At 35.9% G+C, this 15,854-nt stretch overlaps 1 pseudogene; it reads left to right on the forward strand.

The window, feature by feature from the left end:
- Positions 1-2,289: 2,289 nt before the first annotated feature.
- Positions 2,290-4,438, forward strand: LOC106405001 (annotated as a pseudogene).
- The last annotated feature ends 11,416 nt before the right edge of the window (positions 4,439-15,854 follow it).

Raw genomic sequence — 15,854 nt, forward strand, 5'->3', positions numbered from 1 at the left:
TCTTTGGAAATGTTGATAAATTTTTTTTTGCATCAAACTGTTCTTTTATTAATCAAACTTCAGATAAAATGCGAAACAAAACTAAAACAAAAACAATCAATAAAAATAAAAAAATAACTTTCGATTTCAAAATCTAGCATTCTTGGCTAAGATTGTTATGTTTTCGGTACAAAAACATATAAAGTTGAATATGTGGAAACAGAAATGTTGAAAAAACAAATCAATTTAGATATGTTAAGATTTATCTGTAACTTGAACTAATCAATATGAGGAATTCATAAACTTGTACTTGTAAGTATATAATATATTTAAATGTACATAACTATTCCTATATTCTGTATAATTGTGTTTTTTACTAATTATTCCACCATTCATCTAGATTTGTTACAAAAATTACTCATTTAAAAAAATTTGTTGTCATTTAGTGATTTTATATTGTTCCTGCAACTATAATATTTTGTAAGATGAACAACAAGAATTATGCTACAAAGTAGTTTTATCTATCTGCTTTTCAGAATATATTTTTGCTGCGTTAACACATACTTCATACGTGGAAAGAAATGTGCAACAGAGACTATTAGCATGGAGTAAAATCAATATATCTTGTGAATAGATCCGATACGAGCAGTTTCTTTTTGTACTACACTACGGACTCTTATTTTGAGTCTTTAGACTACCACACACGCCTTTTGGTCCTTTAAATTTGAATTGTTATCATTTTAACTCGATTAGCAAATGATCTTTGTCTTGCTCTTTCGAGGATATATATGCTAATCATTTTAGTGTAATTGTAATTACGATCTCTAGGTGTAATCTTTGTTGGAAAATGACACCATACCTAGTGATATACTGATCCCCTTGATTTTAGTAGAACACTCTTTTTATTTTTATATCAGATAATCATAAGAGCACCATTAGTGGTGGGCTCTAGTAAGATTTCTTATACTTTAAATAATAAAAAATATTGAAAAAGAAGGAGAGAGAACAACAGATGAGAAAATACGATTCTTCTTCAAGGTACTACAAACACCAAAGCTCTACAGATGTCATTCATTTATTTGATTAAGCTGTTAAAAAGTTAAATTGAAAATTAATGTCATAATTTTACTATTGTTGAGAAACATGTATGATCTCTCATCGGTGCTGATGCTCTAAGATGTTGTGTCTTTTGATAAAGATTGCATACAAAGAACAGTCATATCCTATACAATTTTAATATTTTTATATATTCGGGGTGGGTGCTTTGGGCTTCCAAGTTCTCAATTTCTTCTTGAGAAACCAAACTAGTAAGAGCACCTCCCATGGTTATAACTCATGAAAAGTTCTTAAACAAAAAAATATTAATATTTTAATACAATGAAGTTCTTAAAACCTCTTAGTTTAGAACTTCTCTCTCCTCTCTCTTTAATTTTGATTATTTTCAAATTTTTTTTGTAATATACTCATGTTAGATACTTCCATTGGAAGTGCTCTAACCACCAAATTTTCACATAATACTTATGAAATTGTACGAGATTATTTGGAACAGTGAGTGATCAATAGATTCAACAATTCAAAGTTAAGTAGAGAGCTTAAGAACCACAATAAATATAAACATAAATAACATACATACCTCTTGTATTTCAATATGCATGGCAATAACACAAGGTGGCAAGTCACAAGTGAGGATGGTGGCGGACGGCAGACGTAGATGGATAATCTTACAAGCCAAGATTTATCATCATTAGTCACTTTGATAGCACCTTTCTCTATTCATTATTGTTTCTCAAAAATATTTTTTTGAGAAAAGTTTAGAACCGAATCTGAAGTTTAGAAGAACATAAACATTTTCACGTTAATCTTAATAATTCTTTAGATAATTTAGAAGTCTTACTATTTAGTACCTATGTATAATATTCTTTAAAATTTGGAGATTAAAAATGAATGTTTCACCCTGTTGTGTCCAAAACCGACCATGGGCGAGATGTAGATTGTAAACTTTAGAGGTCAAGTTTCATTCATTTCTAGCAACAAGTGGAAGCAGAACATGTCATGGACCACAAGGGTGGTTTGAATTCAAGTAAGAGCCCAAATATGAATTTATTGGCTTTTACTTTGCAGCTCAAATATGAATTTTGAAAGAAACACGTATACATCATCGATAAATAAACATGTCGTGTGGACTTTTCGTAGCCAAACATTTTTTTAATACGCACATGTTTCAATTCCATTATTAGTCAGAAAAAAATAAAGGACAATCTACATACAAATCTCAAAGTCTGAAACACTGATCACTAAAGATCACGATCTTCTGAGTCGTCGACCACGCATTTTATGCGAGATTGGGAAACTTCTCTATAAACAATATATACCACATACCATATTATATAATTCGCCAGGTACAAGTTGATTGTCACCTCTCAGAGAAAAGTCAGCTGAAGAGAGCAACAATGGCGGATTCATCAGCACCATTCTTGACCCATCTTGAAGACGACGAAGAAGAGACTTCTCCACCGTTGAACTTCGACAAGATTTTCGAACAAAGCTTGTCTGATTTCAACTTGTCACAGTTTCTACAAGTGATTCTTGTCGGACTTGCTTTAACATTCGATGCACAACAGATATTCATCACCGTCTTCACTGATGCATACCCCACATGGCATTGTGTTGACCACACTTTGTGCACTCCCGCAACCACCGACATCTGTAAACTCCCTCGGTCAGCTTGGGATTGGGACTGCGGTTTCAAGGGTAAATCCGTCATTTCAGAGTTCGATCTCGAGTGTTCGAGCTCCTTCCTTAGAAGTTTCCCTACGTCTGCTTTCTACATGGGTTCTATCGTTGGAGGGGTTTTCATGGCTATGATTCTAGACGGTTTCTTGGGGAGGAAGCAACTGCTTTTCTACACAACCCTAGCAATGTCGCTCACTGGAATCTCGATTTTCTTCTCCACCAGCATATGGACCTACGCTTTCTTAAAGTTCGCCATCGGAGTCGCGCGTTCTCAGACCGGGACGTACGCGTTTAATCTCATAGGCGAGCGAGTCTCCACCAAATGGAGACCGAGAGCTACTATGGTACCATTTACTCTGTTTGTTTTAGGGTTTATGTCTCTCTCCGGAATCGCCTTCCTTGTTAGACACGCTTCTTGGAGGTTTATCTATCTCTGCACATCAGTTCCAGCAGCTATCCACAGTATTCTTATCTACTTCTTCGCCTTAGAGTCTCCACGTTGGCTTCATGTACAAGGAAACAACAAAGAAGCCATTGAAGTGCTCAAAAGAATCTCACCTGGAAAGAGAGGTTACTTGGAGACAGTGTCGTCTAGGTTACGTTCAAAAGAAACCATAGAACAATCTCCAAGCGGCTCGATCATGGATTGTTCATCAGAAGATGGGCTTTTCGAAGAATTGTAGTTGTTAGGATCATAATGTTCGGGTTAGGAATGATGTATGACGGAGTTCCATTAGCCGTTAGAGACATTAAAGTTTTGAAGTTAATTTTTGGAGAGCAAAAAACTCTATATTTGAAGTTATAGAGTTTCTTTTGGAGATTCTCTTAAGCGAAGCTCTTAACGCAATGGTGGAGTTACCTACCTTTGTTATCACACCGATATTGCTAGAGAAGTTCAACAGAAGAAGCTCCGTGCTTGTGAACTGCTTGGTGGGAGGAGCACTAAAAGTGTTCTGTTTCGTCTTGACCACGTTAGGGCGAACAAACATGGCTTTTGTCTTTGAACTTGGCTCTTTCTTCTGCGCTAGGATCGGGTTTAACTTGACGGCGGTTTATTTGATTGAGATGTTTCCAACATGCGTGAGGAACTTCGCGACGACGATGCTTAGACAAGCGCTTGTAATCGGAGGAGCTTGTTGTCCGATCATTGCTTCGGTTGGAAGGAATGTTCCGTCCATCTCTTTTGCGGTTTTCGGGTTTGTTGTGTCGGGTCTAGGGATTTTTGCTTTGCTTCTTCCAGAGACTAAGGGGGCAAGTCTTTGTGATACAATGGATGAACAAGAGCAGAGTGACCAAGCCTTGAAGACTGGCCATGTTAGTTGCTAAAAATGTTACACTAAACTCTGTTGTGCTACACTATAGAAGTAACCAAACCTACCGGTTCAGCTCCGATTGGTAAAACCATATTTATTTTCTGTCTATTTCATATGTGAAAGTGAAACCTACAATGTTATATATTAATAAATGGAACTCTTTCGATAAATTCTAGGTTTTCTAGCAGACATCTCTCTTTGTTATTCTCAGTATCGTTAGATTAGGGGATTTAGTCTAGAATCGGAAAATATACATTATGTTATAAATCATGGAGCGGATTGCCATTAACCAGATCCGGCCCAAGACCGGCCTAATACCTAGAAGATGGAGAGATGGCTGAAGCCCTAGAGAAAGGAGAGAGAGAGCCGACTTCAGGAGAGAGAGAGGCGGCCACAAAGCTTGGAGAAAAGGAAACCCTTTCCTTTTCCTAGTAGATGTAATCTTTCCATTATTATGTATTCCTAATCCTAGTGAATTTAGGTTTTAGATACTTTCCATTTATCTTCATCTTGTAATCCTTATATAAAGGAACCCCCTTTGATCATTAATAATAACAGAAATATTCAGTCTCAAACCTTCTATTTACAACACGTTATCAGCACGATAGACTCCAAAACCCTGAGACAAAACCTAACCTAAAATCCGCCACACATAAACCCTAAAACAGGCGCAACTTAAAATCGATCGATCTCTCCAACTCTGAGGAACCAGATGACGAGACACATATCATCTTGAAGCTCTCGACGAGACGAATCCATCAGCGCAAACCGTTCGTCAATCCGATCTTAGACTCGCCCACACTCGCAGAAACAATACGCGGCGCCGTCTTGGTCTTTTGGAACCCTAATCCCGAAGAACCCTAATTCGTCCTAGATTGTGTTCCAGATCGTCAGCATCCAATCAGCTCCAGCCCTAAGGTGTTCCAGATCCTAGACGACCTCAGTTTCAAGTTCGCATCACAGCCAGATTGAGTTTCCAATCAACCAACTCGCGAACTCGATAAGAAGGCAGCTCGCGTCAGCGTCGCAGCCCGCGTCCGAGGTTCATCCGTTCATCTTGGAGGTCCGGTTTCTACAATCTGCAAAACAAAGATAATCCTAATTCTGAGAACATGAATTGAACCTGGTTGTTTTGTAAAGATTAAAACCCTAAAAGATAATCTCTAAAACTAAAAGCCATAGGTTAAATAGATCAATCCCCTATGAGTAAATCGAAGCTCTATAAGTTCGATCTAAAACCTAAAAACGAGATTGATCCATTGATCAATTAAAATCAGAACCTTAAAGGTTTTTGAATCTCAAATCAAATCCCCTTGATCAAAGATCAAAGTTTTCGAAATCCCCTAAAACCCTAATTTTGGAAATTCGGTTTTAATTTTTGATTTGAATCTTGAGTGTTTGATTGATCGCCTAGAGCTATGATTAGGATTGTTTTAAAACTTGAATCTGAATCTTGTTTAAACTAAAACCCTAATCTTGATTTATATTCCTAAAGGCCTTGAAACCATAATCTTAAAATCGAATCCTACTAATGTTTAAACCGAAACCCTAGAATTGATTAAGGATTTCTTGCATACATATGAATCTGAATATGGATTGCATTCATACTGTTTAAATAAGAATCGACCAGCATGTAGTTTATACAATCTTGAAACCGTTTGCATTAGATATAACTACATGGCTGTGTGGCTTGATGATTGTTCGCACCATGGTTTTTCATAAATGCGTAAGACATGTTTGTGGCCGAGCTTGTTAATATATCTTGCGGCTGCATGATCACATTGTGAAGCTTAATTTTGAATGATGATGTGATTCAGATGTCGAAAATCTCAAACAGAGACTATGCAGCCCTTAATCTCTCCGGAGATAACTATTTGCAGTGGGCGCTAGATTCAAAGATCAGTCTAAGGTCAAAGGGACTTGGTGATACTATCATCAAGGGCAACAATGAGACCGATAAGAATCGGTACATGGCTATAAGTATTATACGTCATCACCTCATTGAAGGTCTAAAAGATCAGTACATCACGATGGAAAATCCACTAGAACTTTAGGATGCTTTACAGCATAAATATGATCACCAGAAAACGGTGTTACTTCCAAAGGCTAGAAACGACTGGAAGAATCTTAGATTCTTGGATTATAAGTCGGTGGATGAGTACAATTCAGTCTTATTTAAGACGGTCTCGAAGCTGAGACTTTGTGGTGAAGTAGTAACCGAAGAAGAGTTACTTGAGAAGAATTACTCTACATTCCAATCATCGAATGTGATACTGCAACAGCAGTACAGAATGAAAGGCTTTGCCACATATACTGATCTGATCTCGTGCCTGCTTCTGGCCGAGGCAAACAATGAGCTCCTGATGAAGAACAGTGAAGCTAGACCTGTTGGAACAGCACCATTACCGGAAGCTAATGAGGTTGAAAAGAAAGGACCCAACGAGTGCAATTACGTCCAAAACAATAAGAGATCACACGACAATGGCCGTGGTGGTTACAAGGGGCGTGGCAGTGACAATTACTCGAACAGCCGAGACAACTACTCGACCGGCTGGAAAGGAAACCACAATAACCATGGTCGTGGTTCCAATTATGGCCGTGGCCGAGGTAGTTATGGCCGTGGTCGAGGCGGCATATCCAAACCGTCTTACTCGACCAAATCTGTTTGTCACAGATGTGGAATGGGAAACCATTGGGCCAAGAACTGTAGAACCCCTAAGCACTTATGTGAGCTCTACCAAGAAAGTCTTAAGAACAAGAACCCGGAGGCTCACATGGTTCACGATTCCGGATATGAGGCCGATAATGATTCCGACATTGCTAAAGATGACCAGATGGACTTTGAGACTTCTGATTGTCTCAAGGACTAAATTTCGATACGACTTGTCTTATTGTTTTATGATTTGCTTTGATGTTTCACGATTTTATATATATATAATAGAATTGATTTTGAGTTCATTATCTTGCCTGATCTTACTTGAACATATGAATGTTCTTATTGATAATGAATCGCCTAAAGGGCATAAAACCAAGTAAGAAATCATGAATGGGTATAGTAAGCATAGTAAAGAAACTATGGCTAAGGCATTGCCTTAAAAGACATTATACACACCCAAAAGAACATGTGACCCATTGAAGTTATAATGTATGGTTTCCAAGTAAAAACAATGGGTAAGGAAGGAAACAAGTTCCTTTAGATTTTAAGAAGAAAAACGCCTAAGACCTTGAAAGAAAGTGGTCGAGACTATACCTATGATCTCTACTGATCAAAACTATGTTACAGATCAGTATGATAAAGAAACAAAAGATGTGGTAACCATATTGAGATAACACCACGAAATTTTACACTATATGGCATGATAGGATTAGCCATCCTAATCTAGAACTTGATGCAAAGATTGAAATTGAAAAGGCACAAAGAGTTATCCCGTAAAATATCTCACGTTGTGAAACATGTACACAAAGGGAAACTCATTAGGCTTAATTGTCCCAAGCACCACGACCTTATAGTATGGTCATGAGGGGGAGAGAGGATAAACCCATGATCAATACTACAAGTTCGTGTACCACTATGGTCTAAGACCATGTTATATGGCTCGGTCATTACTCGGCCATAAAGGACCATTCCTCGGTCGTAGAGGCCATGAGAGACAACGGCCTTCGGCCGCAAAGGCAATAACCGGCCTCATGTACTACTACGGTCTAAAACCATGTTTAGGACGGCCAAACCATAAAGGCTATTACTTGGCCATGTTATAAATGACTCGGCCATAACCGGCCTTCGGCCACAAAGGCCATAACCGGCCGGAAAGGCCATTACCATAAAGGATCGGCCATGTAAGCCATTACCTATAAGACTAAGACTCTAAAAGTCTATAAAGCTTGGGGACATTAGTAGTTTACATGTATAGAATGATAATATGCATCAGGCCATATAAGTGAGCATAGATATATTCCCATCTCAGATTGAATAAGGGTCATAAAACCAGACATACACCATCTTAAGAGATTTTGAATAAACCACCACATACATATGTGTGCCGTCTAAGATGGAACCTCAGAAGAGGATTGGGAATATATAAGAATAGGATCTTCTCCACGAATTCAAAGGACCGTGAGCCAAAACATGGGTGATTAAAATAGTGGCCAGGTACGGATTGCATGAAACAAATGAATCCGAATTATAAAGGAGAAAGATTATAAGCTGGATAAAGAATGTTAAAAGTACGAATGGTTTTAACCATCATTGTCTTGGTAAGATCCTCAGACTAGAGATTATAATTTAAGACGTCCAAAGAAAGATTATATAAAGCTAGATAATTGAGAAGCTAATCGAAATGCCAGACACTGACCCGAGAAATGACTAACCAGCTTAGCACCAAATGAATGTCCTAGAAGAGACATAATAAAGTTGCTATAGAGTCTATACAAGATAGACCAAGTTTTCCATAAGATAAAGGAATCTCGGATAGAAAAAGAATGGTGCATAGAATACAGATCCGAGATTATAAGAGAAACCATACCAGACATTGAGAAAAGGCTGCGCAGCTACACATCTAAGGTACCAAACCATGTGGCTTGGGACGCCAAGCTACTAGGTAACAAAGGTCCTGGATAATGAAATCTCAAAGTGATCAGATCATGTCTGGAACATAATGGAACCACATGAAAGTGTCGACACACACACATAAAGATATATTTGTATAAAGATGCATAAGAGAATAGCACTTGTACATAAAGAGATAAGCGAGGATCATGAACCCACGAATGAGTACTCATACAATCATAAAGAATAAAGATTATATTGAAAGCTAAACGTGGAGGTTCAAAGTATCTAAAGAAGAGATAGGCGTATTGGCCATATACATATACAGAAACGCCATCTGATCAACCAGTGAAATAGATGGATCTTGTGAGATAAAGAAACCGTGAGAACAGACACATGATCATGAGGTCTAGAGTGTTCATGTCTCCTAATAACAACATTAGATCATAGCTTGTTACACAAGGTACTCACAGAGATCAAAGGAACAGATTATAAGGAGATAAACTCCTATGTGGTGGTTGCTGCTACAGATTTCGAAATTGACAATGATCTGGTCATGAGAAAGAATTAGATACAATAATGATGTAGTAAAGCAGCATATGGATCACTGGATAAAATTGAAAGAACAGCTCCGTTCCTAAGCTGATTCATGGACTGAAACGTAAAGCAGCTGCATATAGTATGTAAAAGAAATTGATCACGCATGATCATTGATCTTGGAGTTGTATAAAAGACAATCCAATACAGTCCATATATTTGAAATTCCTTGTGATTATACTAAACCTAAAAGAGGTTAAGGGCATAGAATAAATCTATGTGGGTGTCCGATCAAAGCGTCCGGCCCCGGCCCTTCAAACTAAAGATGTCCGACTCTGTCCGTCTAAGGGCGTCCGGCTCTTCAGCTAAGAACGTCTGGCTCTTCTACTAGACGCGTCCGTCTTTTAATACTAAAAGACGTCTGGCCCTCCTTTGATCACGGGCTGGTAGAGACAAAAGATCAACCGGATACAAATGTATTGTAATCCATAAGCTTGTAAGAGCCGAGATCTATGACCTAATACTGTATACGTAGCGTGTGATATAATCCACAGCAACAGAGGTCATAAGACACCATCTAGAGATGGATAAGGGACAACAATGTCCGAGATAGATATGGTACTGCCTAAAGGCAAAGAAATCGATGACCACATCCATGAGAGTGTTCGGCCGCAGAGCCATAATAAGAGATTATAAACTCACAACAAAGATCATTGATCTTGAACACTCATGAGACAAGTAGTGGACATGTATAGACAAGGTATATGACCCAGACATGGATCGGCCAGATCGAGACATAGGTTCATGATAACCATGTCTAGTACATTGTCTATAAGTACTTGGTTTATCCGACCATAGTAAAGAGTTAAGAGTAGACGATCACGTCTAGACTATGGACATATGCAAACACGATTTGCAAAGACCCAATAGTGATCTCCGAGGACAATGTGATTCACATTGCTTAGCACACATGCTTTACGAGACACTTAATGTCAAGAGACATGAGAAACGATCTAAGAAGTCGAAATGGTCTAATTACGGTTCAGTAATGAAACTGGCTGATTACTCCCATCCTATACATACAGGAAATATCACGCATCAGATGCGTAGAATGTAGAAACCTACCATGAGGTTCACATCAGGGGGAGTAGTGCGTGTTGTACTATTTTTCCTTCATCATGGTTTTGTCCCACTGGGTTTTCCTGATAAGGTTTTAATGAGGCAACATGAGGTGTACTACGAATCCTGTATGGTTATGGCATCCAAAGGGGAGTGTTATAAATCATGGAGTGGATTGCCATTAATCAGACCCGGCTCAAGACCGGCCCAATACCTAGAAGATGGAGAGATGGCCGAAGCCCTAGAGAGAGGAGAGAGAGAGACGACTTCAGGAGAGAGAGAGGCGGCCACAAAGCTTGGAGAAAAGGAAACCCTTTCCTTTTCCTAGTAGATGTAATCTTTCCATTATTATGTATTCGTAATCCTAGTGAGTTTAAGTTTTGGATACTTTTCATTTATCTTCATCTTGTAATCCTTATATAAAAGAATCCCCTTTGATCATTAATAATAACAGAAATATTCAGTCTCAAACCTTCTATTTACAACACATTAACAATTTACAAAAAAGTTGGTTATTATCAGGTCTCAACACCATCAACTACATATATTCTAAACCAGAGGTTCTAAACCGAAGTATTTAATCTTCATGGGCTCAAAACAACCAAAAAAAATACTAGTTATGTTCTAAGTATTCGAATTTATACACTTCGAAATTTATCTGTAACACGTTTTCAGTTGAACTAATGAAATTTTAATATCTATACTATCTAATCTATTAAAACAGAGTCCTAATTTTTATCTACTTAAAAATATTGTCATTAACTTTTGGACCTATTCATATCTCATTAGAGATAAATGTAACTTCTCTTAACTTTTGGACCTATTTTTATTTCCAATAATTTTGTTAGTAACTACCACTACAAGAAAACAGGGGGATTCTGATGGCCGAAATCGTCGGTAATTCGTCGGAATCGGTCTATTCCGACGAAATTCCGACGAACCCGTCCGTCGGTATCGTTTCGTCGGAAAAAAAACGTTCGTCGGAATTTCGTCAGAAATTCCGACGACTTTCTGACGAATACCAAGAAACGTCATTCTGACGAACTTCCGACGATATTACGATGCGGCTACAGAAGACCGGAGTTCATCGGAAAACTACAATTCCGACGAACGTGGTTCCTCGGTTTATTCCGACGAACTGTAGGCGTCGGAATTTACCGACGGACATCGGTCGTCGGAATATACCGACGAACCACGTTCGTCGGTATATTCCGACGGAAATGGGTTTGTCGGTAAATTCCGACGGATATATGTCCGTCGGTATATTCCGACGACCGTTGTCCGTCGGTATATACCCTTTTTTTTTTACAAATTAATTTTGCATTTTTATATATTTTTTGATATTAATAAATTTAAAAAATTGGAAATTTAAAACTAATAATATTATAAAATTTAAATTCATAAAAACCGAAATAGGAAAAAAACATTCATAAAGTTTAAAATTCATACAAACCGAAATAGAAAAAAAAAACATTCTGAAAGTTTTATAAAGCCGAAATAAACTAAGAAGAACTCGAAGACATCAAACGATCTAGCTTCTGCATAATCTCGGTGTTGAACTTCTTCTGGGATGCCAACTCAGCAAGGATAGTGGCATTCTCCGAACGGATAGTGGCATTCTCCGAAAGGATAGTGGTGTTCTGCTCCTCCAATGCCCCAATCCGTGCATCTTTGTCATGTAGCTCCTCGAGAATCATGGGATCGGCATACGGAGCTTGCGAAGAAGATGCCGGATACGAAGAAGCACGACGGGCCAACCCAACTAAACGGCCTCCTTTCCTTTTAGGAACCGCCTACAAAAATATTTAAAGTAAGTAAATATGGACAAGTAAGTAATCGACATTATAAAAAAAAATATTAATAAAAAAAATTACCTTTTCAACCATCTCATTTATTTGCAATAGAGACAGGTTGGTTGAAGCTCCCGTGGAGTCGCCGTCATCAGAGAGAGGCTGAGATTGAGAAACTATCTCAGCTTCCACCAAATCAACTACACCTCTGATCACGGGGTCCTGAATTTGACCCGTCGTCTTGTTAGTGTGAGCCACCTTAATGAGTTGGAGACGATCAACGGGATTACCGTCATTTGCTTCGATCTAAAAAAACCGCCATTATTAGCCAAAAAATATATAAAATATTTATTTAAAAAATATAAAGATAAATAATAATAAAAAACTTACAAGTTCATCCTCCTTAGTAGACATGGAGCAAGCGCCGAGATTGTGCACATACATACCTTTCCCGCCACGATCGCTCTTCCGGTTCCTGGAGTTCCTAGAAGACGTCTCTGCAGTGTCTTCCCTCTCCCAATGAGCTATCAACTGCTCCCACACCCCCCCGTTGATGAACCGTGGCTTCTTGTTCTTCTGCCAAACTGTCTTCCACGCGTTTATCTGCTTTGTGTAAGAGTCCATGGCCTTTTCGTTGAATTTCTTACGGACTGTTTCCGTAAGATCGGAGTGCCAGTTGAACTCTTGCTACAAAACAAACACAATTTAATAAGTAAATATATGTAAAAAAATGTAAAAACTTAAAAAAAATGAAGGGTTACTATACCGCAAACTGACGAAACCACAACTCTCGTTCGTCGGAAGGGATCACACTCCACTTTGGATATCCAAAACGGAGCATGGAGTACATCATCTGGTTGATGCTCCGGCTAATGCCATTTTTCGACTTGGTGAACCTTTAAAAAAAAATACAAGTTAGCAAGTTAATTAAAGCAAAAAATATAACGGTACAAATAAAAAAAAATACTAACCAAGTGCTATGGCCTCGTCGTGGGTTGGGTTGGAGAAACGGGAGATGCTCTCGACCTGGTTGTTGAACCAATAGATGAACCGGCATGACCCCCGGATCCTGTTGAGCAGCAGCGTGAGGGGCAGCGTGAGGGGCAGAGGGAGCTGGAGCGGGAATATATACCGGAACCGAGTCATGAGACGATACCGATGCACGGGAACCGCTCACTGAACTACGTCGAAGACGGGCTGCGGGGCGGGCTTCATCCTCGGCCCTAAAAAAAAAAAATTAACCCATCAAACATATTTTCATTTATATATTTACAAAAGGTTTTATAAACGTTTTAAAAAAAACTATTAAACCTTTTATATATATATATATATATATATGTATTCAAAATTATAAAAAATTTATAAATATAGAAAATTTTTTGGATTTGGTCGGAAATTTGTCAGTATTCCGTCGCAAATGTCCGACGACCTTGGTGTCCGTCGGAAGATCCGTCGGAATTCGGTGTGTTTTCTTGTAGTGTACCATATATCTGCTGAAGTTTATTAGTATATTAATTAAATATAGTAACTATAATTGATATATGTATAAAATATATTTATATTCACAAAACTGCACTTGTGTATCTAGGAATATGCAAGATCCAGAGCAATTTTCTAAACTTTATTGATATACTATATATACTAATGATCTTATATTTACGGAATGTGATTAATATGTTTAAAATATTTATATACACTAAACTGTATTTATATCATGTAAAGGAATATAACATCACAAAACATCTTTACAAATTATTTATCTATACTATATTAGTAAGATACTTTCACTTTTTTCAAGATATAAAAGTGTCGATAATGAAAGTTCTAAAAAAATTATTTACATAATCAAAAAATACTCACACTAAATATAAATATAAGTTCTATTTATTTAAGAATCTAATTTATTAATTTAGAGTTCTATTTTTTACCTACTTACAAATAATCGAGGTTGGACAATTACATTTAACTAGCTTTACTATAATTTTTATTTATACCTAATTTAATTATTGTTAAATATATGTATACCCTAACCTAACATTAAGGAACAGAATAACTAATCTATTGTTTTTAACGAATTTAATTTATATTAACACTAATTTTAAGTAAATAATCAATTATATTTTTTATTAATATAAAAATAATTATATATACAATTGTACTTTAATTCAAATGCAAGAACCAAATTCTTTAAAAATCTGACCAAATACATTATAATATGATTCTTATAAATAGAATATTAGAATTAGATATATATATATATATATATATGATAAAATAAATAATAATAGTTATTAATGTTTAGTGATATTGTGGAACATGTTATTATTGATATTTTTTGTGAGTATAGTTTTACGGGCTATTCAAAAATATTTATCAGATATAAAACTAACTGAACAAAACATAAAACATACTTTATTTAGGCTCGGGCGTTCATGTACCCGTTGGATACGGGTTTGGTATTTGAAATTTTGGTTCAAATTTATATCACATCCTATGTCTCATTCTGATAAATTTATAAGTACGGATCGAGTTTGAATATAACACACAGGTTTTGTTTCTAATTTGTACCACATCATAAAATCCATAAAGTAACCAGATATTGTTCTGATTCGGGTTATATGGGTTCGGTTCGGATATATCCGAAGTTAAATCCAAAATTTTTAAGCAAAACATAAGAAATAAACTTATTTAAATAGAATTGTATATTTAAGGTGCTTTTTGAAAATTTAAATACTTACTTTTTTATATAATTTCACTATAAATATAGAACTGAATATTTAAAGCACATATTTAAGTTTCACATTGTATTTATATTTGTGATTAATTTGGCTTTCATATCGTTTTTTGGATTTTTTTTTTTTGGTATTTTCGGGTTGTCTGTTCGGGTTTGGCTAATGACACTTCGGGTTCGGATATATGATATATCACCCTACAAGACCTATTCTGGGATTTTTTACATTTCGTACTGGATATGGATCAGGTTCTTTGGTTTAAGTTCGGTACAGACTTTGGTTTACGGATTTTATGCTCAGACCTACTTTGAATAAAGAGAAAATGCAATTATATAAAGTTTTTACCAAAAAATTATTTTGCGCTTTAGCGCGGGTCAAAATCTAGTTAATACTAATATAGAAGTCATGACTTATTTCATGTGCGATTTTTTTTATTTGGACCATCATTAGAAAAATTATTAAATTTTACATAACATAATTATAATATCTTTTAATATCTTTATGTTATTTGAAATAATAATAAATATCTTAAAGAAATGTCTAACAAAATCTTTCAAATATCTTTTAGAATCTTTTTAAAATGTATTTTCGAAATTAGTTATTTAAATTTTAATTATCATAAAGTATAATTAGAAACTAAATTTTAGTTTAGTTTTGATTGTAAACAAATATTAATAATTATATAAAATACTTTTAATAATATTTTAATGTAAATAATAATTTTAAATTGAATTAATTTTCAAAATTAAATTTAAGAAATATTTTAAAAGATGTTTTTAAAAAGAAATATTCATTTCTATTTATAATTTAAAAATAAAATATCTTACCTATTTAGCACATAAATTATGACTGATTTCATATGTTATTTTTTAATTTATATCACTTGGAAGCCATACCTTTAAATGCTTTTACCATGTAATATAATTAATTTACGTTTCCCTTCATAGATGAAATATTTGATCTTAATTTATATCATATATACAAGATTTTAGCCTGTTGTTATTAACGTATGTGTATTCACTTGAATTAAAAGCAAATTCAGTTTCAGGTCGAATGAATACGAAAGGGAGATCAATCAAAGAAACAAAAAAGGCCATAAAGAAGA

The sequence above is a fragment of the Brassica napus genome, chromosome C6 (assembly GCF_020379485.1).
Source record: "Brassica napus cultivar Da-Ae chromosome C6, Da-Ae, whole genome shotgun sequence".
Lineage (NCBI taxonomy): Eukaryota > Viridiplantae > Streptophyta > Magnoliopsida > Brassicales > Brassicaceae > Brassica > Brassica napus.